Genomic DNA, 23,793 nt, shown 5'->3' on the forward strand with positions numbered 1-23,793 from the left:
ATCGGCGTACACAGACTCGGCTGGAAAATCAACTTGTGGGCATTCTGTTGTGCTTCAGTGCGTATGTACGTGCGTGTGTGTGGGTTTGCAGGTGTTTCCTTCCTTACTGTCCAATGAATGTTTAAGATCTATGAAACGATCAAGCGATTTTCTCTTGTTGTGCTTTGAGAAACGCCAGTAACATCAAACACCATTCCCGAGTTATTCATTTAAAAACCATACCATTGCGTCCAGTGGCATACCATTGAATGGTGATGACATGATCGTTGTCATTACCTGAACATTCATCAGTTTAAAAACCATGGCACAACATACGTAACAGTGTAGTTGCGCACCCTTGTGTGTTCCTATGTGTGTATCAGTAGTGTATATTTTTCTGTCTGACTGCTTTCGGAAAGACGTGATCCGCGGAGACGGGAATTAAACCCTCCTTCAGGGGCAATGCACGCTGCCAGGCAGCACCAATGTGAACTGCTCGAAAGCGCACGGAGGGAAGGAAGGGGAGACGCGGAGGAGGAGGAGGAGGAGAAGGAGGAGGAGGAGGAGGGTTTCCACAAGAACAGCTCTCCCTAATTCGAACATCTTCACCGAGCACTTCAGATTCTGCCGGACAAACAACTATCGCGCAGAAAGAAAGATAGAGAGAGAGAGAGAGAAAAATTACAAGACTGGAGGACTATTTAGCAATAAACCGGATACACTGACATTCCTGGTCATCCACAGAAAAAGGAGAGAAAATTGTCATTTCGGTAGGATTTTAAACGTGTTCCTGGTTGCTTGGTTACAACAGAGCATGATTCTAATTTATAGTGGAATGTTTTGTGACTGGAATTGAAAAGAACCTCTCCCACGTTTATGTTGCAGGCAAGGATAGATTTTTCTTACGGGGGGCTATGTGGTCATATTCTATCTGTATGCTATCTGTAAAGAAAGCGAGATTTGTTTCAGTGGAAGCGGTACAAATGCGTGAACTGAATGCAGGATTAACAGGTTTCAACGGGTTATTTCAAATTTTATTTGGCTTTCTGTGCCGTAATGAAAAAGTAATTCGGAGATCATAGTTATGAAAGCACTCATCATTCATCGATGACTGACAAGAGAAAAATTGTCTTTTAATGTGTGTTGTGCAAGGGCGATGTGTGTCAAGGAGAACAATTTTATCAGTATCTGCTTTATAAAATTAATGTTATAATTAAGTTTTTTTTCCCCACATGTGTTTCTGCAAATTAGAATTGCTTTTCGTAACTGCATTGCTTTTTTTTTGTTGTTGGTTATTTCGTCTATGATAAATTCGTTACTAGGAAAGCATTAGTCACATATACGCAGCCCAGTGTAGACGGCTCACAGTGCCTTCTTTACCTTTCGCAGCAATCATTCAGTTTTAACACTGCGGTGAACAGCAAGAAAAGTTTTCCTTGCAGAGGAGCATTCAACTTAAAAATGAACGGCATCATACTTAAAACAATATATGGATCCCACACATAAAGCCTTTGGAGTATTTTACACACTGCAGCGATGTCTGATAAGGATCAGCAAGTTAACCTCTTCTGAAGTTGTGTTTAGCTGCGTGTAGGTTTTTGCCTCAAGATTTTAACGATATTAAACCACTAGTTCCATTTTGACAGTTTCGGACAATGCGAAAAATAAAGAAACAGTCGCCTTGTCTAAATTCTTCATGCAAGCCAAAAGACACACGTCCATCAAAAGCGTTTGCACCTTGTCATCATGGATTTTTCTGTTATTGATGCTGCAAAATAAAGGTATAAATGTTAACAATTTAGGCAGCTTAATGGTGAAGAAAAAGACTACAAGACAGAGTTAATGCACCAAATGGGTTATTAGAATTCGGGGAATTAAACCTTGCAAATTAACTTCATTCTCGCTCCATGGTTAAGCTTAGAAATAATGAAGTAGCGTACCTGATCAATGAATTTCACGGATCGTTCTGTGCTTTAAATCATTAGGGAGCTGCGACTAGTTTGATTATTTTAACATTAACAACAAATGTAAAGAAAAAGCGATATATTTGTATAAAGTGCGTGAGACCCTAATCTTTCTCTCTGAAAACACATAAGCGTTTTAATTATCCGTCCATTTTCGAATGCCCACTGCTATTTTGTATCTCAGAAACATACGCAAAACGCTTATTTCGTTTTTTAAGTAATATAAGTTGAAAAGCATTTTATTTTCACTTTAATATATGAGGCGGAACAATGGCTCAGCGGTTAGCCATGCTGCCTCGCATATTGCTGTCTGCATTTTGTTTGCCTGTTCTCCCCGTGTCTTCATGGTTTCTTCAGCTACTCCGGTTTTCTTCCAACGTCCCAAAGACTTGTGGGTCCGGTTCAATGGAGATGCCGTGGTTCGTGTGAATATAAGTGGGCCTTCCAGTGGAGCCGAGCCCAGCTCGTGCCAGGCGCCTCCGTTATAAGCTCCGGGTCCTGGCAATTGCGATTTGAACTACGGAGGTCTGAATATTGTTCTGTGCGTTATGTTTCATAATTGCAGCAGAGGAAATAGTCATTGTGGATGCACTTGATAATAAAGGTTGGACAGAAGTAACTAATAAATAATATGCCGATCCATGCATTGAATGTTCAATAGCGGCGTTCATATGTTTCAGCCTTTATCAGATTGATATCACAAAAGACGTCGGGACCTTCATTGCAGTTTTAACATAATGAATGCGCCGGGAGTGCTGCTCGGTAATGTACCTTCATAAAGTACAAGCCTCAGTAGAAAAGGTCACAGAATGAGATTTGTGTGTGCCTAACTTTAGTAATAACGTCATGCCATAAGAAGGGTAGGACACACTAACTTTATCAAAAGACAGTGATCTGCGTGTGGGGAAATTTGTGAATACAACTAAGTGAATTACACAATCTGTTTAACCTTTTCATAGCCTTTACTAGCGTGCATACAGTTCTGATCCATTTAGCTTTAAAGCCACACGCACTTTACAGTACTTAACTCCAGGATCACCCGAGGAATACCCAAAGCTGAGTCAGCAAATATCTCTCTGATTTCAAGGGTGAAAAAGATAAATTGACACTTAGCTGTGTATCTGTATGCATGTTTATCAGCTGTTCTGTACATATTTTATCCTTGCTAAAAACAGCTGTACAAACTTTGCTTCACTGGTGCCAGTGTGATTGTGCCAGATGCCTACAGAAACACCTTCTGAAGTCTGGGAGGTTTCCACTCACTCATCAGCTTTTAATGAATTTAATGAATGGTAGGTGCCTTGTGGTGACTGGTCTGTAATGATTAACGGATTCAATAGCAGTTCACTATGAAGACTGTGGTGAACATACAGCATATCAATACAGTTATTTTCTGTTATCAGAGACAATTTCTATTAGTTATGCATATAATACATAAATTGATTAAGGGCTCACTAGAATCTATAAAGACCTATATACTTTGGTAAATATACCCATGCTTCCATTCATTAATACTGTATTAAGAACTTGTTTTTCCATTAGGGAATATGATGAATTTTCTACAAATATATCATTTTGCAGCTTTAAATTTGAGTCTATCACAGTGAAGCCGTATTCATTTTTTCTGTCCATCTATTTTCCACAGATATATATCTATTTTAATTTATTTTCCTATTAATTAATGAATCTTCTATAGAAGAAAACATCTACAGAGCCAATACTCAGCGGGGTCTTGGAGTAGATGACTCACCACTATGTTGAAAGAATTTTGCTTGATGTACTTAATCAGTGCCTTTGAGCATTTTAAAGGCCTGGATTAGGTGCCCATACAGTATACTCTGCTTGAGACGTGTAAATAAGTTTAATTCTCTGGAGTCTGTCAGAGCAGGACGTGTCCTCGAGACCTAGGATGTTCTTGGTTGCTCCCCTCTGCCCAGCCTCAAGTGCTGCTATGTCTTTGTTGTGGTGTGCTGACCAGAATTGCACACAGTGCTCCACAGACTGTCTCACTAGTGCATTACATAGTCTGCGCATAATGTCCTTTGGTTTATATTCAATAGTTTTTAAGATATAACCTCTAGACTGGCATTTCTTTATGTGTATACTAGTGAAATTGTATTTATTATTATTACTATTATTATTGGGCGGCACAGTGGTGCAGTGATAGCGCTGCTGCCTTGTAGTAAGGAGACCTGGGTTCGCTTCCTGGGTGCTCCTTGTGTGGAGTTTGCATGTTCTCCCCGTGTCTGCGTGGGTTTCCTCCAACAGTCCAAAGACATGCAGGTTAGGTGCATTGGCGATCCTAAATTGGCCCTAGTGTGTGCTTGGTGGGTGTGTGTGTGTGCCCTACAGCGAGCTGGCACCCTGCCCAGGGTTTGTTCATGCCATGCGCCCTGTGTTGACTGGGATTGGCTCCAGCAGACCCCCATGACCCTGTGTTAGGATATAGCGGGTTGGAAAATGACTGACTGACTATTATTATTATTGATTTTCACTGCACCAATTGGAGTTGGAGGTGGTGCACTGCTACCAGTACTCGAGGATCCATATCAGTCACAGGATGGACTGGTCTTTTAATGCAAATTAACTATATAAGAAAGGGCAGAGCAAACTCTTTTTTACTGAGGAGACTGCACTCTTTTAATGTAAGTACTGACATCCTTTACATGTTCTACATCATAGTGATGGCAAGTGTGATTTATTTTTATGCTGTGGTGTGCTGGGCTGGTAGCTTTATTTGAAGAGAGGCTCACTGAATAAACATTAAAGAATGATTAAAGCATTAGATTGATTAAAAGGACGGGCTTACTTATTTGATGCACTCTTGACCCCCTGGAGGTAGTAGAGGAGGAGAGAATGAAGGTAAAACTGATGGCTGTTATGAACAAAGCGAAAAGTTCCGTATATGATACTCTAACATTAAGTACTTTTAGCCAACAGATTATTCAGCAGACATTTGTCAAGAAGTGCTCCTTCCTACCAGCAGCATTACACCTTTATAATGCCTCACTGTGAGTGCTCTCTTATCTTTAGCCAAGTCAGAAATTTACTGTTTTTTTTTCTTTATAATTTTTGTGTGTATCTGAAGGACATTTTTGTTATAGTTTGTTATGCTAAATTTTGTAGGACAGATAAAGTGCTATCTATCTATCTATCTATCTATCTATCTATCTATCTATCTATCTATCTATCTATCTATCTATCTATCTATCTGATAGCCTGACTATTTATTTGTTTAGTGATCAGTTTGTGCTTTTAACAGAGATATTTATTTAAATTTCTTAGCATATTAATTGATTAATCTTCTATAGAATGAAACATACCACAAATCAATGCTTAATCTGCTACCTGTTATTCTGTCTTGATTGGTTTAAGCTTTTTCGGCCCAAATAATGTCATTGGTTAACGCCACCAAGCAAATTATTAATGTAGTTTTCGTCAAATCATCTCATGGTGGTTCATTTTTAAAAATTCAATGGTGACTTTTCCACATCACCTGAAAATCAGGACACTATAATGAATTTGCATGAAAGTTCCTAGTACTAGGGTGTTAGCCATGATAGATGCAGTGAGAAGTCAAGCAAAAATGACACCTTTTATTGGCTAACTAAAAAGATTACAATATGCAAGCTTTCAAGGCAACTCAGACCCCTGCTTAAGGCATGATCTTTCCTTGAAGAAGGGGCCTGAGTTGCCTCGAAAGCTTGCATATTGTAATCTTTTTAGTTAGCCAATAAAAGGTGTACTTTTGCTTGACTTCTCACTACATTAAAGTTCCAAAACTGAATAATTTGGGGCTTAAATCATACACATGAGTAAAGCATTTGAGTCAATCTGTGTATTTTCACAATATAAAATGGATTCCACTACTAAGATTTTAATAAAATATCCTAATAAATTAAAAAGCAGTAATCAATCTGGCAGGTCTCTCTGTGTTACTGGCAGCTCTGATCTGATTAGCTTTTCTAAGTACTTTAGATTTACAGTTTGAGTGTATGGCCTTTACTGCCTTGGGTAATGTCCATATTTCTTTTTATACATTATCACTCTACTTAAGCAAATGTGCTTTAGGGGAAGAGAATTCAGTCCTTATCTGTTAGATTCATTCTGAATTTAAAACCAGCTTGATTAAAGTGACTGAATGGCAGGTGGTGGTATGCAGGGATCTTTGAATGTTGTTGTAAAAGCTCTTCACAATCCAGAATATTCAATCAACATTTAATTTAAGTTGTAACTGACTGGTTTTGGCCAGTTCTTGTAAAATATTATTGAAATCATCTCTGTTGGGTCACTTTGTTTTTATTTATACCCTTGTGATGCAATATATCCTGTCCTTCAAAGCTTGCATGCTCTGTGTCTTTGCAGTAGGATGTGGTCCCAAAAGGCCAAAATGAAATGAGAATTGGTTAGAAGACTGAAACACGTATTGCAAAACACCTGTGGACATAGCACAGGCTTCCTAGTCTTGACTAACAACTGAGTCGCTTTCTTATGATGACTTCAGCAAGTACTTATACCATTCTTATGTATTTTTTTTCCTCAGAAGCATTTTGGTTTTGTCTGCACCTCAATAAAAATCACAAAGTGAAAAATCATTTATCTTTAAAAAACTTGTTTTGAATTTAAGTGTTCAAGTAGCTGAGTTGGAACTTATTACCAAACAGCCATTTCAGAAGCAACTGTCTGGGTGTTCAGTTACCAAATAGTTCATTAATCCTATCACGTTACCCACTTGTTTCCGAAAAATGCCAGAATTTTTGTTTTGCCAAATTGACAAGTCTGGTTTTTCAATGTTCACATTTGTTTGTGTTGAAAAGGTGGTTCCAATTTTATTCATGGCATCCACTAGGCATCCTTGAGTGCATATTTGGAGATTTATCTGGAAGTATTTTGCCAGATTCTCTTTGTTGATTCCTTTTTTCCTTTGATTCTAGGTTCTCAAATTTGCCTTATGTAAATTGCATTGGCTAATGTTTACCCTGAACCTACACAGGCTTGGTTCCTATAATACTCATAGTCACTTAAAACACTTTACTGCTGCAGTGCTGGTTGATTTTTGAAGCAATCTAATTGCTTTTAGTTTTCAGTGAATATCTGGGATGCACCTCACTGTTCATTATTGTGGATGTTTCACCTTTTTATAGTTCCTCAAATTGAACACAACATAGTAGACTGTAGTGCTCAAAATCTAGCAGGGTGGGTTGTTTTATCATGTAAGATCCATATGTAACCCTTTTATTGTGTAGAACGTAATAAAATGTCTAAAATCCCATATACTTACCACTCTGTGATCAGGTAAATTAGCATTTCCTCCCCTCCTTTCCTTCTGCTGTATATCTGTAACATCGGGCAATTAGACAGACTAAAGAAACAGGCAGAAGTTACTGTAAGTTATATATTTAATTATGTATTATTGATAAAAATGCCCAAAAATATTAAGGATGCAGAGTACTATGTGAATATTGGCAAACCATGCCCTTACAGCCTAAACAGCAGCTTGGTTTGCTGCCACAGGACAAATGTCTGTCCCAGTGTATCTGTCTTCATCTTGGTCTTCTCTGGCACTTCATGGATGGTGGGGGGTTGGGGGAGAGGCAAGGTGACCAACTATTTTTTTTTACCATTCTTACCACAAATCACAAGCCAGTGGGATGCTGTGGTATAGAATTGCCTCCAATTCTAAAGCAACCATAAACAGACATACTTCAGACCTTCTGGGGCCAGTCACTAATGAAAGCACTCAGGTACAACTCATCGCCCAGCTGCTTTGTGTAGTCAGTTTATGGCCTTCCTGCGGGTGATTGCTTATAGGCTGTAAGTCCAAACACAGTCGCCCTTGCCAAACTGGTTTGATACGTGCTCCATATTCCCTGCCATAAATTTCACACCCTGAGTTAGTCCTAAAGACTTTTGGGGGTTGGTTAGGTAAACATCTAAGCATTGATGTACTCATCAATGAAATAAAACATGCCTTCTGAAACACTGATATTTAATTTTGCTTTGTCTAGCTTACAAATACAGACATACAAAATATTTCTCAACTTATATGCTAAAAATCACTGTATCCCAGAGGAGAACAAGTAAATTGGTTTGCACTTTTGCCTAACAGCTCCATGGACCTGAGTTCATTAGCCAAGTATACAGTATTGTGTTAGGTTTACTGGTATTTTAAACTGGTTCCACTAGAATGAGAACAGACACACTGTTCTGGGCTGGCTCCCTTCTAGTATCCAGTGTTGTTTGGATAGGTTCATGTCAACATTAAAATGGATAAAATGAACCCAGAAAATAAATAGATAGTACACTGCAGAATATGAGATGAACTGCTACTGTTTATGGTTTGTGTTTTTGTAATATAGCTGAAAATGTAGTAAATTGTTTTATATTCTACTGTACATTATCTGAAAGATGACTGTGTGGTGGAAACTTAGCACTTGCTATAGAGACCAAGCTTGAGACAATTTTAACACAATAAGACAATAATAACCACAATAAACATGTAAGGGACAAACGTGTGTACTGTAATAAATATGAACGTTTTTGGTGTATTTATAGTGAAAATAAATGATCATAACCAGACATACCATAGAGTTTTAAATAATGGAAATGACATTGCTGGATCACTTCCTCTGTGGTCTCTAGGGTTTGTACTACACAGTGAAGTGGGACTGAAGATGACACCTCACTCAAGAAGAGAATGATGCATGATGAGTGCCTTTTTGTTCTTGACAGCTTACGCCATAGTACCCTTCAAGTGAATTGGTATTGATAAAGTACGCAAGATCTGCCCATAGCAAAAGCCGTGCAGTCATTATACTGGAGCAGAGAGCCCAGCATCCCCAGGCTACGCTGCCATGAAGAATACTACAATGAATATTGCTTGAGGGTGAAATTCTAGATGGAATGTTAAAAATCAGCAATGCTACTTTAGGTCTGAAGCAATGAGAACAGCTCAATTATAACAGTGTATATTACGGAGATGATTTTATAATCCACATAAGATCTAATAAATTATTTATGGTAATATAAGTGGCATGCTGAAAAACAACAGTTTTATTTAATCAATCAGAAAAGTGTACATTGCAGAGATCATTTCTAAAATCCATGCAAAAGTGACTTTCTAGAAACGTCTAATAAAGTATTCGAATAAGTATAAATGACATGGTGAAAAACAATCCTTTTATGTATTTATTTTGCCCTATTATAGCCCCAGTATTGAGAAAGGCTAACCAGCAGACTGACATCAATCAAATGAAACACCATTTTATATTGCATAACCACAACAAGATACATTAGAATGTAAACATGGAAACAGTGCAATGCAACATGAAATAAATAGGTAAATTAGAAGATGATGCTAAACAATTCACAAGGAAATTCTTACGATGAAGGAGAGTTGATAGAAATAATGTGAGAAATCACCGGTCCTTATGATTGAAGGCTGGACCTGACTGTTGGCAGTCATGCCTTTCTAATGTGCAGCAGCTCTCAGTCAAGGTGCAGGGTGATCAAGCTTGTTCAGAGAGCAGAGTCCATCATTAATCCCATTGTACATCTGTCTTATCCTAATTCAGAGTGTGATTTAATAAGGCAAGGGGAAGAAACAAGAACAGTTAATTTTCCCTCTAAATTAAATAAATTACCATAACTCTTCTGAATTACTATTAAATATACTGTAGTAAAGGTTTGAAAAAAATAGCTTTTTAATTCAGTGCTCACTATGCAGTTTGAAGAGCATTCTGCTATTTCATTACACTTGATGGATACCCGAGTGAGGCAAGAGTGGGGATTCAGCTTGTAATGTATCCACTTACTGGTGCGGTGGAAGTGCTGGCTGAGCACTTGGAAGCACTCTGGGTGTCCCTGGTAATCCTTCTGCCAGCACCTCTGGGTGTGGCGGAAGTGCTGACGGCCAGAACTCTTCAGGTATCTAGGCGCCCCCTGGCAGTGTCCACGGGCCCCTATAGGGTTGAGCTTCCATGCTCTGTTCCCATGGTCCCCATACCAACCAGGGTGGCTGCCCCCTCGTGGTCTGGAGGAGGCGTAATCCCTCCTGGTCCTTCCGGGTGTCCTGGCTGGGTACCGCCCCCAGCCACTCACCACAACAGTTAACATCTAGTGCAATCTGTTTTCCTGAATCACAGTACCATTTGTTTGATTTGAGCAGGAATCCAGGAGACTCTCAAACTTTAATGATGATTTCTTCACCTGTAAAGGGAAGGGCAACAAGACTAAATTGATTTACAGCTTGGGAAAGGAAGACATGCTGTGGTTCAAGCTGTTTCCCATTACTTTACAACCTGCTAATGGAAGGAAATGCTTTGGGACTAGAAATTGTCAAACCAGTTTACAGCTTGAGACAGGAGATTGGTAAAACATCAAAAACCGTATTGCTTGCATCATACTGATGAAAGGGTTTGAGCAAATTCATTCATCATATTGACAGCCAGATAATCAGAATTTTATAATAAATATGCCTCGTCTGGAGAGCATCGTCAGAAGAGGTTGCTAGCAAAGTGCAGCAGTTTCCATCTGATTGTCAGAAAAGCATCTCATGAACAACTTCGAGTGCTAGATCAATGCCGCCCTGGGACATTCATCCTTGATATCTTTACTTTTTCATAAGCTTTTCCTAAAGACAATATCCAGACTTTATTAGCCATCTTATTTTCTATTATCTTTTTTTTATGGTATTATTATTCATGTAATAAATACCACATTGCTTTTAATTTTCTATGATTTGTCTTCATGTCTAGAGTGATTGAAGTAAGAAGGTAGATATCTTTGAGCACCTGGTGTAGCCAGAAGTTTGCCATACGCTCTGTGCTATGAGGTTTATTAAGGTTGAGGGTGAGAGCTCCACCCAATAGTAGGGAACAGTACATAAAGTAAGGCATTCTTGGTTGATGAATGACCTATAGCCAGTAATGTTGAGCCTTTGACTATATTCCTAGAGACAAAAATAATATGTCTTAGATATATTTAAAACATTGTATGTTGTTCATGCTGACAATATAGTAAGTCTTTTGAAGTACTGAAAAAGTGATGGGCTGTGTTATTCCTAAGGCGCTTGTGTGGTTTAAAGTGCAAGAGATTAATCAGCTGTGTGTGTGTCATTCATGGTGCACTGTTGTGGTTAGGGTCTGTGTGTATGTGTATATCTATGTACAGTATGTGTGTGTAAATCTTAAGGTGCAACAGTAGACTAACCTGGTAACGAACCTGATGAGTATACTTACCCCTAGGTAAACGGTAAATAGTGGGAATTATCATGATAATTCATACACCTTTATAATATCTCATTGTGACAGAAGTGTTTGTTTTTTTTTTATTTCTTAGAGGGATGTTGTTGTTGTAATAATATTTGTATATTATATGTGCACTATAAAGATTGTTTTCAAAGTCATGTACATATAGCATATTAATACTGCTATTGCCTATATCAGAGATAATTTCAATTAGTTGTATTTTACTTAAATAAATTCAGTGCTTACTACTGTTTCTGAAGACATAATAAACTTTGATAAAAGTGGAAAAAACATCCATGCATCCATTGATAAATATTCTGAACCTGTTTTTTGAATAGGAGATATGATGATATAGAATTGTTAATGAATTTATAATTGTACAACTTTAAACTTGAGTCTATCACAGTGAAGCATTTTTCCTTCAATCTATCTATCTATCTATCTATCTATCTATCTATCTATCTATCTATCTATCTATCTATCTATCTATCTACTCTATCTATCTATCTGATTGCCTGCCTGTTTAGATATTTAATGGTCAATTTGCTTATTCCACAAATATTTATTTTCATTTATTAGTATATTAATTGACTAGCAAAATACCCGCGCTTCGCAGCGGAGAAGTAGTGTGTTAAAGAAGTAATGAAAAAGAAAAGGAAACATTTTGAAAATAACGTAACATGATTGTCAATGTAATTGTTTTGTCACTGTTGTGAGTGATTAGAGTTGCTGTCATATATATATATATATATATATATATATATATACACACACACACATATAAACATACTGTATATATATATACATATCCATACATATATACATATACACATATATATAAACACACACATATACACACAAATACATATATATACATACACACACATATATAAACATATATGTATACATATACATACATATCTACATATATACATACACACACACACACACACACACATATATATATATATATATATATATATATACATACACTCTTTGGGGTGTGAGCAACTGTTGCTGGGGGTGCCAGAATCCATCAAGGAAGAAAAATAAAAAACATTATTTGTACAAAATCTTAATTTATTTATCCATTCCTAAATAATTAAATGGGCAGGCTATTTCGTATCAGTGCAATACGCTGCTTGTTAAAACGGATGACTCACGCTCTTACGTGCAAGTCTGTGTGGATATTATGAACTATTGTATCTGTTCAAGTTCTATTTAAATTTTAAATAGAAGGAATTTTTATTTAGTCGACAGAAATATCTTTGGTAGGAATGTAAGTTAAATGTAGGCATCATTGCATGAATTTTTCTTCACCATAGAAATGTAAAGAGTAAATTCGCCTTACATTCCAACCAAAGATATTTGTGTCGACTAAATAGAACTTGAAAAGATATATTTTTTCGAATGTGATCGCAATTCAGATCGAGTTGACGCGCACTACAGTACATCAAGCCCGTGTGCTATTGTGGTTTCGCCTGCGTGCCTCAATAAGTCACCCTCCCCTCGCTCTTACTTTTTTACCGTTCATCTAATGATTGCACTGAGTATGACTTTACCAAAACAATCATTGATGGTGAATAAAGTATCCATTATTCATAAAGCTTCAATTGGTGATCTGTCTTTCTGCGTTAATCGCATATTTTTTTATACGTCTCAAACCAAGGGGATGTGAGGCTAAAATGAATCGGGAAGCGCTGATATATATGTATGTGTGTGTATATATATATGTATGTATATATATATATATTGAAATAGTTTTACTGTGAAATAATGCAAAGAGTACGCGACACGCGTTTCGCCCTAATTTTGGGGTCATCAGGCGTACATACTCAGTGCACCCCCTCTCGGAAATCGAACCTCGGACGTCGGCGCTAGAGGCAAAGCCTCTTCCATTGCACCATGGTGTGTGGTTTGTCTATTTGCGAGTATGTAGAGCGGGGTATATATACTGTATATATATATATATATACCCGCGCTTCGCAGCGGAGAAGTAGTGTGTTAAAGAAGTTATGAAAAAGAAAAGGGAACATTTTAAAAATAACGTAACATGATCTATACTAATAAAAGGCAAAGCCCTCACTCACTCACTCACTCACTCACTCACTCACTCACTCACTCACTCACTGACTCATCACTAATTCTCCAACTTCCCGTGTAGGTAGAAGGCTGAAATTTGGCAGGCTCATTCCTTACAGCTTACTTACAAAAGTTGGGCAGGTTTCATTTCGAAATTCTACGCCTAATGGTCATAACTGGAAGGTATTTTTCTCCATTAACTGTAATAGAGTTGAGCTGGAAAGACGTGGGGGGGCGGAGTTTCGTGTGACATCATCACGCCTCCCACGTAATCACGTGAACTGACTGTCAACGCAGTGCGTAGAAAACCAGGAAGACCTCCAAAAAGCGCTTAAGAAAACATGCATTATATAATTGAGAAGGCAGTGAAACAATAAGCGAGCGAGTGACATATACTACCATATTCATGAGTGCTGCTACCTCGGAAAGAAAGCAAGGTGTAAACCTAAACTTTAAATTAAGTTCATAGACAGGCTACCGCTGGCGTTTCACATGCCCACAGGTAATGCGGGATACAAGTTTAATGAGAGGACGAGGATATAAACGAGAGTTTTGATCACTTTGTAACTAAGTTAAAATTGTAGGTGAAGGGGTGTGCTTATGCAAATTCCGATAGACTGTGTTTGTGGGGATTGACAGTTAAGGCGGGTGGGGGAGTCACGTCATCATCTCCCCTCCCATTCATCTCATTTCGCTCTGAGCTGAGCTCAGCTAACGCCGTCTTCGAAGCAACCGTCAGACTGCCACCAAATACTCACAGAAAAATCCACAAGTTAATACACACGCTGTCTCTAGAGTTTCTCAACACTGAATCCTCCAGGCACTACTTACAAAAGGTCACATTGACAATCGTGTTACGTTATTTTTAAAATCTTTCATTTTCTTAGCACAAGCACAGCTGAGAAGCTTGATGCATGTGCTCCATAACGTTAAAAATAATGCATTTAATCACACTTTGCATTACAAGCAAAGGGAGCTTTTGTCAATGCATGATTTCCTGGTACACGATTACATTGATCAGCATCCCGATTCATTTTACCCTCGCACCACCTTAGTTTGAGAAGAAGTATGAAAAAATATGAGGTTAACACAGAAAAACAGATCACCAATTCAAGCTTTATGAATAATCGATTCGCCATCAATAATTGTTTTGGTAAAGCCATCCTCCTTCCATTTTATAATTTTTCCGCCACTAGCCATGATTAAATGAACGGTAAAAAGTAAGAGCAAAGCGAGGGTGACTTATTTAGGCAGGCATATATATGACAGCAACACTCATGACAATGTCAATCATGTTACGTTATTATTAAAATGTTTCCTTTTCTTTTTCATTACTTCTTTAACACACTACTTTTCGCTGCGAGCGGGTATTTTGCTATATATATATATATGAATGACCTCCAAAGAGCGCTGAGACTTTTGATATCATGAGCGTGTCTGCAAAAACTGGGGTCTCCTGCCCAGCAAAAGTCGAGCAGCCAGCGCGTGCATAGCTGTGCCGGCCTTTGAGACGCTGACTGCGCTTCTGCCTTAAGTCAAAGTGAGCACTTTTAATTTTTTTTCATCCTCCCCCTGCGCTATAGCCCAGACAAGTGCAAACACGGGACCCCTTTTCTACACCACGGCAAAATAATATTAAGGCGATTCACACTTTCTTTTGCACGTATCGATTATGAGGTCCTCAGCTCGGATTATGAAGACACGCACAGGAGTGGAGGACTGACAGTGCCATCACAGCCGATTAATGGCGGGACGTCTCACCAGTCTACACAAGACCCACCGCGACTGTCCCCAAAAGGCGATCATAACGTCAGCGAACACATCTCTCTATACTATATAAAAGAAAAGGCAACTTTCCTTTCTTTACACCTTTTTTCCTTTTATCCCAAACCAAAGCCTTTCTCTCTTAACACTGCAGAGGACACAAAACTAATTTTCTTTAAATGCCGGTAAGGCACATTACCAGAGGCACAAATTTGAACGTTCACATAGAAAATGTAATTTCAATGTACCTGTACTTCTTAAAACATTAATGTTTTACTGTTTAATAACTTATAGACTATAATTTATTATTTTTCCCTTGCACTCAGTGACCAAACCTATACACACACATATAGACACATACAAACATACACACAAGTATATGTATGTGTATATATATACACGCACACACACATACATACACACATATATATAATTTGTGTGTGTATATATGATGTAGATAGGTATGCATGTGTATATATATATATATATGTGTGTATATGTAGATATGTATATATATATGTATGTATGTATGTATGTATGTATGTGTGTGTGTGTGTGTGTATATATATGACAAACAGTAAAAAGGAGGCATGTCAGACATCGTGGTACATTTTCTGATGCAGCTACCGAAAACAACTTCGTGACGCTGCCGCCAAATACACAAAACAATTACTTTGACAATCATGTTACATTATTTTTAAAATGTTTCCTTTTCTTTTTCATAACTTCTTTAACACATGACATCGCTGCGAAGCGCAGGTATTTTGCTATATATATATATCACAGCGACACTCATAACAGTGACAAAACAATTACATTGACAATCATGTTACGTTATTTTCAAAATGTTTCCTTTTCTTTCTCTTTCCTTCTTTAACACACTACTTCTCCGCTGCCAAGCGCGGGTATATATATATAGATAGATAGATATATATATAGATAGATAGATATGAGAACAACACTCATATCAATGACAAAACAATTACATTAACAACCATGTTACGTTATTTTTAAAATTTCTCCTTTTCTTTTTCGTACCTTCTTTAACACACTACTTCTTCGCTGCGAAGCGCGGGTATTCTGCTATATATATATATATATATATATATATATATATATATATATATATACACGACAGCAACACTCATCACTCACAACAGTGACAAAACAATTACACTGACAATCATGTTACGTTATTTTCAAAATGTTTCCTTTTCTTTTTCATTGCTTCTTTAACACACTACTTCTCCGCTGCAAAGCGCGGGTATTTTGCTAGTTGCCAATATACAGTAATTGTTTTGTGAGTGTTATGAGTGTTGCTGTCATCAAGGATTTGATTATCATTATTTCTTTCAATCAGGTTCGTATTTGTAGGATGTGTTGTGTTTAAGTTACATTCCGTGTTTCTCAATCGTTGTAAAGATAACAGGTTTCATTCATCGATTTGTTTCTTACTGCATCAATAAACAGCTTGTCTTCCTCTTTATCTGAGACGTGACACACTGCATGCACAGGTTTTTTTTAACACTGTCTTCCTTTAGCGGGACATTGACTTTTTCCACCGTCTGCTTTGTTTCCGCAGTAGTTGCACTTATGAATATGCTTGTATGTGTCACACCTTCTCAATTGTGTAATTCGGTTTTTGTTCAGCACTCTTTGGAATTGTTGCTTTTTGTCTGTGCACTGCGTCAGTTCACGTGAGCCGCTTGGTGTACATGCATTGAAGGTTCCCAGCTGTGCTGGTGCAATCTCGTGCGATGTCCACGGCTGTATTTAATGTTAGCTAAGACCCGGCACTTAAAAGTTTCTCTCGAAGTTTCGCTGAGTTTGTGCCAAACACCACCCTGACCATCTCATCTTCGTCTGGATAAGCACAGTCCTTCACCTGTGAATATTTAGCGGCAGGGTTTCTATTGGATTGCCGCTGACGGATGGCCTTATATGGGCAGGCACTAAATTAACGGCCATCGCGCAGAAGTCTATTATAGAATATGGACGAAAAAATAGGTTCCAGTTATGACCATTACGCGTAGAATTTCGAAATGAAACCTGCCCAACTTTTGTAAGTAAGCTGTAAGGAATGAGCCTGCCAAATTTCAGCCTTCTACCTACACGGGAAGTTGGAGAATTAGTGATGAGTGAGTGAGTCAGTCAGTGAGTGAGTCAGTCAGTCAGTGAGTGAGGGCTTTGCCTTTTATTAGTATAGATTAATCTTGTATAGAATAAAACATTCAGAGAATCAGTGCTTAATATGCTATCTGTAATTCTGTCTTTATTTGTTTAAGTGTGTTCTGCCCCAATAATGTTGTCGGTTAATGCTACCAAGTAAATGATGAGTGTATAGTTCATTAATAGTACATTAATCCTATCATGCCACCCACTTGTTTCCGAAAGATGGCAACATTTTTGTTTTGATAAATTAAGTGGCCTGTTTTTTCATTGTTCACAATAGTGTTTTAAATGGATGTTTCAGTTCTTTTCCTGGCCTTCTCTTAGCCTCCACTAGGCATCCTTGAGTGCATATTTCAAGTTTTACCTAGAAGTATTATGCTAGATTCTCTTTCTTGATTCCTTTTTCTGATTCTAGACTCCCAAAATATTTTTCTGTGAAAAATCACCAAGATCTACTCAAACTTGGTTCCTATACTCACAATCACTTACTGCTGCACTGTTGGTTCGTTTTTGAAGAAACCACATTACATGTCTATTTATCTCTTCTGTTGTATATTTATCTTGAAGAGGATTTTGTTAATGAATATACAACCCTGCAAAAACCATATTTGCCAATATATGACTGAACATTCTACTATTTTGTTGTGTAGCACCAGCGTTAGATAATAAATACATCCCATTACTACACTGAATTTTTAAAAATTTTGTAAAGTTGTTTTATTTTATTTTTACCTGTTAGCATGTTCCAGAGTGCTTTCGGAGTAATATTGGAGTGTTTTTATTCCTTTTTAATTGTCTCCTGCTAAACTTCCTGGTAAACTGAAAAAGCAATACTCTGCATTGGTATTATGTAGCCTGATGCCTGCTGGTGTCAGAGAGAAAATCATATTTTAGACATACCAAATACATATATGATCTTTCTATGGTGAAAAGATTTAAACATAATTACGATTTTTAATCCCATCTTGCATCCATTCCTCTGAGATCAGTGGATTCCCAGCTAGCTGATATGGGAGATGCAGCCGAGAAAATGAATGAATGGATGGATGGGCTTCATTTTCTCTGAGAAGAATTTGAAATCACTTACCCAAGAAATACAATATGCCAGTTCTATAAATATGTATGTGGCATAGACTATACTTTGGACATATTATTACACAGAACCTTGTGCTCAATATCCCATGTCTTGATTTTGAGGAATCACAGCATCTACTGCAATAACTCCTGTAAATTGATTAAGCACTTTCAAAAGACTTAACAGACTCACAGCCTAGTGACATCTGGTGCCTCTACAGTTGTTTTCTGCAGTGGACTATGACAGCCCTTTTGTATTACTATGTTGAGCTAACTGATAAATGCACTGAACATATCTGCTGATTTCAACGATTACATTTGCAATGGCTGCCTGCAATATTACGACCAAGGACTGATGGAAATGGGGAACCAGTTTAATTATAAAAGTATCATTCTTTTAATTGGGTGTCGTGGCAGTGCAAGACTTTGATTTCTGCCTCAGTCACTCTCTGTATTCAGTTTGAACACTCTCCCTATGTCTGCATGGATTTTCTCTATCTAACATGGTTTCTGCCTATAACCAAGAGATGTGCATGTTGGGTGAATTGTTATGAGTGCACCTTGAAATGGGTTGACATGTCCTCCATTGTTGGTCATGTATCTGGGGGTAGCCTACTATCCACAAAATACAAGGAATAAAAGAAAATACACAGTACTTAAATATTAAATAATAAGTAAAATAACAATATTAAAAAAAACATATGGAAAAATAGTAATAAAAAAACACAAAAATAACTATAGAACAGAAAATAAACATAAGCCTGGAAATAGACCGTGGCTGTAACATGAGCTCAGTTTCAAGCTTCTGATGAGAAGTAAAAGTAACATTCATCAGTGTCAATTACAGATAACTATGATGTGAATAATGTTGTATTATAAGGGAATCTATTTAAACAAAATTCCAAACTGTTGTAATTAGAATTTGAATGAAAACCGGTTCTGAATGTATTCCAATATTTTCCACAACTTTAGGATTACTTAGATATGCCGAATTAGGAACTCTAGTCTATGGGTTGTTTACAGGAGCGGTATAGGCCACACATTCATTAGGACAAAGATGTACTGAAATGCTAATCATTTCTTCGCATTTATGAAGTAGGTACTTGAGAAATTAAAAGGACAAACATTCAAGATAAACTTTAACAAGCACATTTTCACTGTAAGACTCATGGGAACATTTTACAAACCATAGAATCATCTACAGTGGGATGCAAAAGTTTGGGCAACCTTGTTAATAGTCATTATTTTCCTGTATAAATCGTTGGTTGTTACGATAAAAAATGTCAGTTAAATATATCATATATGAGACACACACAGTGATATTTGAGAAGTGAAATGAAGTTTATTGGATTTACAGAAAGTGTGCAATAATTGTTCAAACAAAATCAGGCAGGTGTATAAATTTGGGCACCGTTGTCATTTTATTGATTCCAAAACTTTTAGAACTAATTATTGGAACTCAAATTGGCTTGGTAAGCTCAGTGACCCCTGACCTACATACACAGGTGAATCCTATAATAAGAAAGAGTATTTAAGGGGGTCAATTGTAAGTTTCCCTCCTCCTTTAATTTTCTCTGAAGAGTAACAACATGGGGGTCACATAACAACTCTCAAATGACCTGAAGACAAAGATTGTTCACCATCATGGTTTAGGGGGAGGATACAGAAAGCTGTCCCAGAGATTAAAGCTGTCTGTTTCCATAGTTAGGAACATATTGAGGAAATGGAAGACCACAGGCTCAGTTCAAGTTAAGGCTCAAGTGGCAGACCAAGAAAGATTTCGGATAGACAGAAGCGACGAATGGTGAGAACAGTCAGAGTCAACCCACAGACCAGCACCAAAGACCTACAACATCATCTTGCAGCAGATGGAGTCACTGTGCATCGTTCAACCATTCGGCGCACTTTACACAAGGAGATGCTGTATGTGAGAGTGATGCAGAGGAAGCCTTTTCTCCGTACACAGCACAAACAGAGCCGCTTGAGGTATGCTCAAGCACATTTGGACAAGCCAGCTTCATTTTGGAATAAGGTGCTGTGGACTGATGAAACTAAAATTGAGTTACTTGGTCATAACAAGGGGCGTTATGCATGGAGGAAAAAGAACACAGCATTCCAAGAAAAACACCTGCTACCTACAGTAAAATATGGTGGTGGTTCTATCATGCTGTGGGGCTGTGTGGCCAGTGCAGGGACTGGGAATCTTGTCAAAGTTGAGGGACGCATGGATTCCACTCAGTATTAGCAGATTCTGGAGACCAATGTCCAGGAATCAGTGACAAAGCTGAAGCTGCGCCGGGGCTGGATCTTTCAACAAGACAACGACCCGAAACAATGCTCAAAATCCACTAAGGCATTCATGCAGAGGAACAAGTACAACGTTCTGGAATGGCCATCTCAGTCCCCAGACCTGAATATAATTGAAAATCTGTGGTGTGAGTTAAAGAGAGCTGTCCATGCTCGGAAGCCATCAAACCTGAATGAACTAGAGATGTTTTGTAAAGAGGAATGGTCCAAAATACCTTCAATCACAATCCAGACTCTCATTGGAACCTACAGGAAGCGTTTAGAGGCTGTAATTTCTGCAAAAGGCGGATCTACTAAATATTGATTTCATTTCTTTTTTGTGGTGCCCAAATTTATGCACCTGCCTGATTTTGTTTGAACAATTATTGCACACTTTCTGTAAATCCAATAAACTTCATTTCACTTCTCAAATATCACAGTGTGTCTCCTATATGATATACTTAACTGACATTTTTTATCATAACAACCAGCGATTTATACAGGAAAATAATGACTATTAACAAGGTTGCCCAAACTTTTGCATCCCACTGTAGATGAGCAGGAACCCCTGACAACTTAAACAGAATAATCTGGATAAGACAGTGGGGCAATTTAGCTAACCAAATAAGCTTGATGAACTGACAGTGCCGACCCACTGCAATACAATTTGTGACCCACAACTGGCCACTTCTATTTTAAACAATAGCAACTTGCAACTCACCAGTGGCGCCCAACGACCCGACCCAGTGGCTGAGAAACACTGTTCTAAAATGTATAACATGGTATCCCAATTATGGATTGGGTGCTGCCTCCTACCTTTCCAACAAGGTTCTAGTAACAAGAACCTAACAAAGCCATTATAAGCTAGACAGAAATTTTACAGAACAGAAGAGTCTGCAGAGTCGTCTTAAATACTCGCTCCACCAGCTAGGAACTACACATGAAAAGAGTCTGGATTGAAACTTTGAAGCTTCTCAGAGGTGGCATCACCAGACATCTTTCATAAGCAAACCTGAGTGGGTAAGAAGGAGCATAGGACCTCATGAGGGTCTCCATATATATATATAAATGCTGACCCACTGACTTCTTTGTAGGCAAGCATCCAGGATTTGAATTTAATATGTGCTTCTACATGGAGCCAGTGTAGTGATCTGAAAAGAAGAATAATATGTGCCCACCTTGGCTGCTTGAACACCAGAAGTGCTGCTGCATTTTGAACCATGAGCAGTGGCTTAGTAAGACATCCCAGTACTCCTGCCAGCAGAATGTTGCAGTTGTTCAGATGTGACAAGACCAAAGCCTGACCCAGATGTTGTGCTGCATACTCCACCAGATACAGTCTATTCTTGCAGAAATTATACAGTGATTCTTGAATCTGCAAAAATTTGAAGTATTGTTTGGAATTCTGTTGAATTTTACATTTCTACAAGTATATTTATGTCACATACTCTACATTTGTTATTGCAGCATCTCAAATCATTCACTACATAAGCAATACTGTATGTAACGACCATTTTAACAATGTTCTGTCTTTGTATAGCAAATACTTTACTGCTACATGTGTCCAATAGGTTTACAAAATGTCTTCCCATGCAGTATTCCACTGATGGCATTCATGTAAGCAGCTTCGTTCACAAAAATGTTTTGGAAAGAGTGTAATGCCAATATCTGTGGCATGGGGCCTGGAGCCATTCAGGAAAAAGTCTTTATATTTCATTGGGAACATTCACACAGAGAATTCAACCTACACAAACAAACCAAGTGTAACAAGACTAAGAATTAAGCCTGCACCCCTGAATCTCTGAGGCTCATCCCCATTAGATCACCATGTTTCAATATATTATCAACAATGTATGACTTGACTTAAACTAATGTGACATTTTATTTATAGGCTTCTGTTACTGGCTGAATCACTGTTTTGCTCTTGTACAGTATGTGTGTGTGTTTGAGTCTCACAAAGTACTGGCATCCCATTCTCCTGGGCTTAAACTGGCCGAATGTAATTTTACTCCGCAATGCATGTGGGAATAAATATATTTTGGGAATGAGAGTTCTTAATGAGGCACTTTCAATATGTGGAAGATTGTGGGTTCACTTCCCGGTTCCTCCCTGTGTGGATAGCGCTTTAAGTACTGAGAAAAGCACTATATAAATGTAATGAATTATTATTATTATTATTAATATTGAGTTGTGAAACAGGCCCTCTTCAATAGTTTCACACCTTCAGTAGAGATACACATAGGGAGAACAGGAAAACTCCATACAGACGTTGAACAGGCGAGCAATCAAACCTGAACTCATGGCGCTGTGTGGCAGGAACACCAGCTCTGCCCCATTGCACAGCCCTCGTTAAATATCAGTAATAAATAAGCTGATTACAGCTGCATTTTGCCAGACAACAATGAAAAAGAAGATCGGTGATCTGATGCCAAATGAAACGCTTGTGTTGATGCAGGAGCTCAGTAGAGTCGAAGCAGTACAATAAGTGAGTCACATATAAGCGCATACAAATTGATGTTCTTGACTAACAATACAGTTGCAATGTTTTAATAAATGTACTGGGAAGTACACACACTTGTTTTTGTTTTTTTCCAGTTATTATGTACTTTTAGTTTTCAGACATTTTTAGTTTTTAAAGAAATTATTCTTCCTTTGTAAATATCATGTTTTATTTTAGTTTTTGTGAACATATGGTCCCATCATAGCAAATCTATGATGGGACCATATTGTGACCTTTATATTTCCCTAGTTGCATTAATTGTCACACAAAGGTAATATAATAAATTTAAAAATATTACATTTCCTACCAAATTTCCCCCAGTAGGTTAATAAAGTTCTATCTATCTATCTATCTATCTATCTATCTATCTATCTATCTATCTATCTATCTATCTATCTATCTATCTATCTATCTAAGGTGTACTGTCTGTGTTTGTCCTGCAGCTTTCTTTGCTTTCCTCATATGGCTTAACCTGTCTTAGCTGGCTCATCCATTCTTGATTGCATGCCTGTCAAGCCAGCTTCTCAGACTCATCACTGGCCTCCTATCTGCTTTCTGACTACCACTTATTCCAGGTGTGTCCCATTACGCTTATATGTATTCTTTCAAATACTTCCCAAGTTTGAAGGCAACTCTTAGTGTTCCACCTAGGCCTTTCTCCTGTATACTCGTGTGTAGGGAATCCATCCATGAAACTGCTGTAATTCCCAGGAAACCGAGAACG

General features: G+C 37.9%; 1 protein-coding gene across 1 annotated transcript in view; it reads left to right on the plus strand.

The window, feature by feature from the left end:
- Positions 1-481: 481 nt before the first annotated feature.
- Positions 482-23,793, plus strand: part of gabra3 (gamma-aminobutyric acid type A receptor subunit alpha3) — a 556,236-nt gene continuing 532,924 nt past the window's right edge. Inside the window, exon 1 of the mRNA XM_039766519.1 lies at positions 482-749. The gene's annotated coding sequence lies outside the window, so the exon portion shown is untranslated. The remainder of the gene's footprint in view (positions 750-23,793) is intronic.

Source organism: Polypterus senegalus, chromosome 10, assembly GCF_016835505.1.
Source record: "Polypterus senegalus isolate Bchr_013 chromosome 10, ASM1683550v1, whole genome shotgun sequence".
NCBI classification, from domain to species: Eukaryota; Metazoa; Chordata; class Cladistia; order Polypteriformes; family Polypteridae; genus Polypterus; species Polypterus senegalus.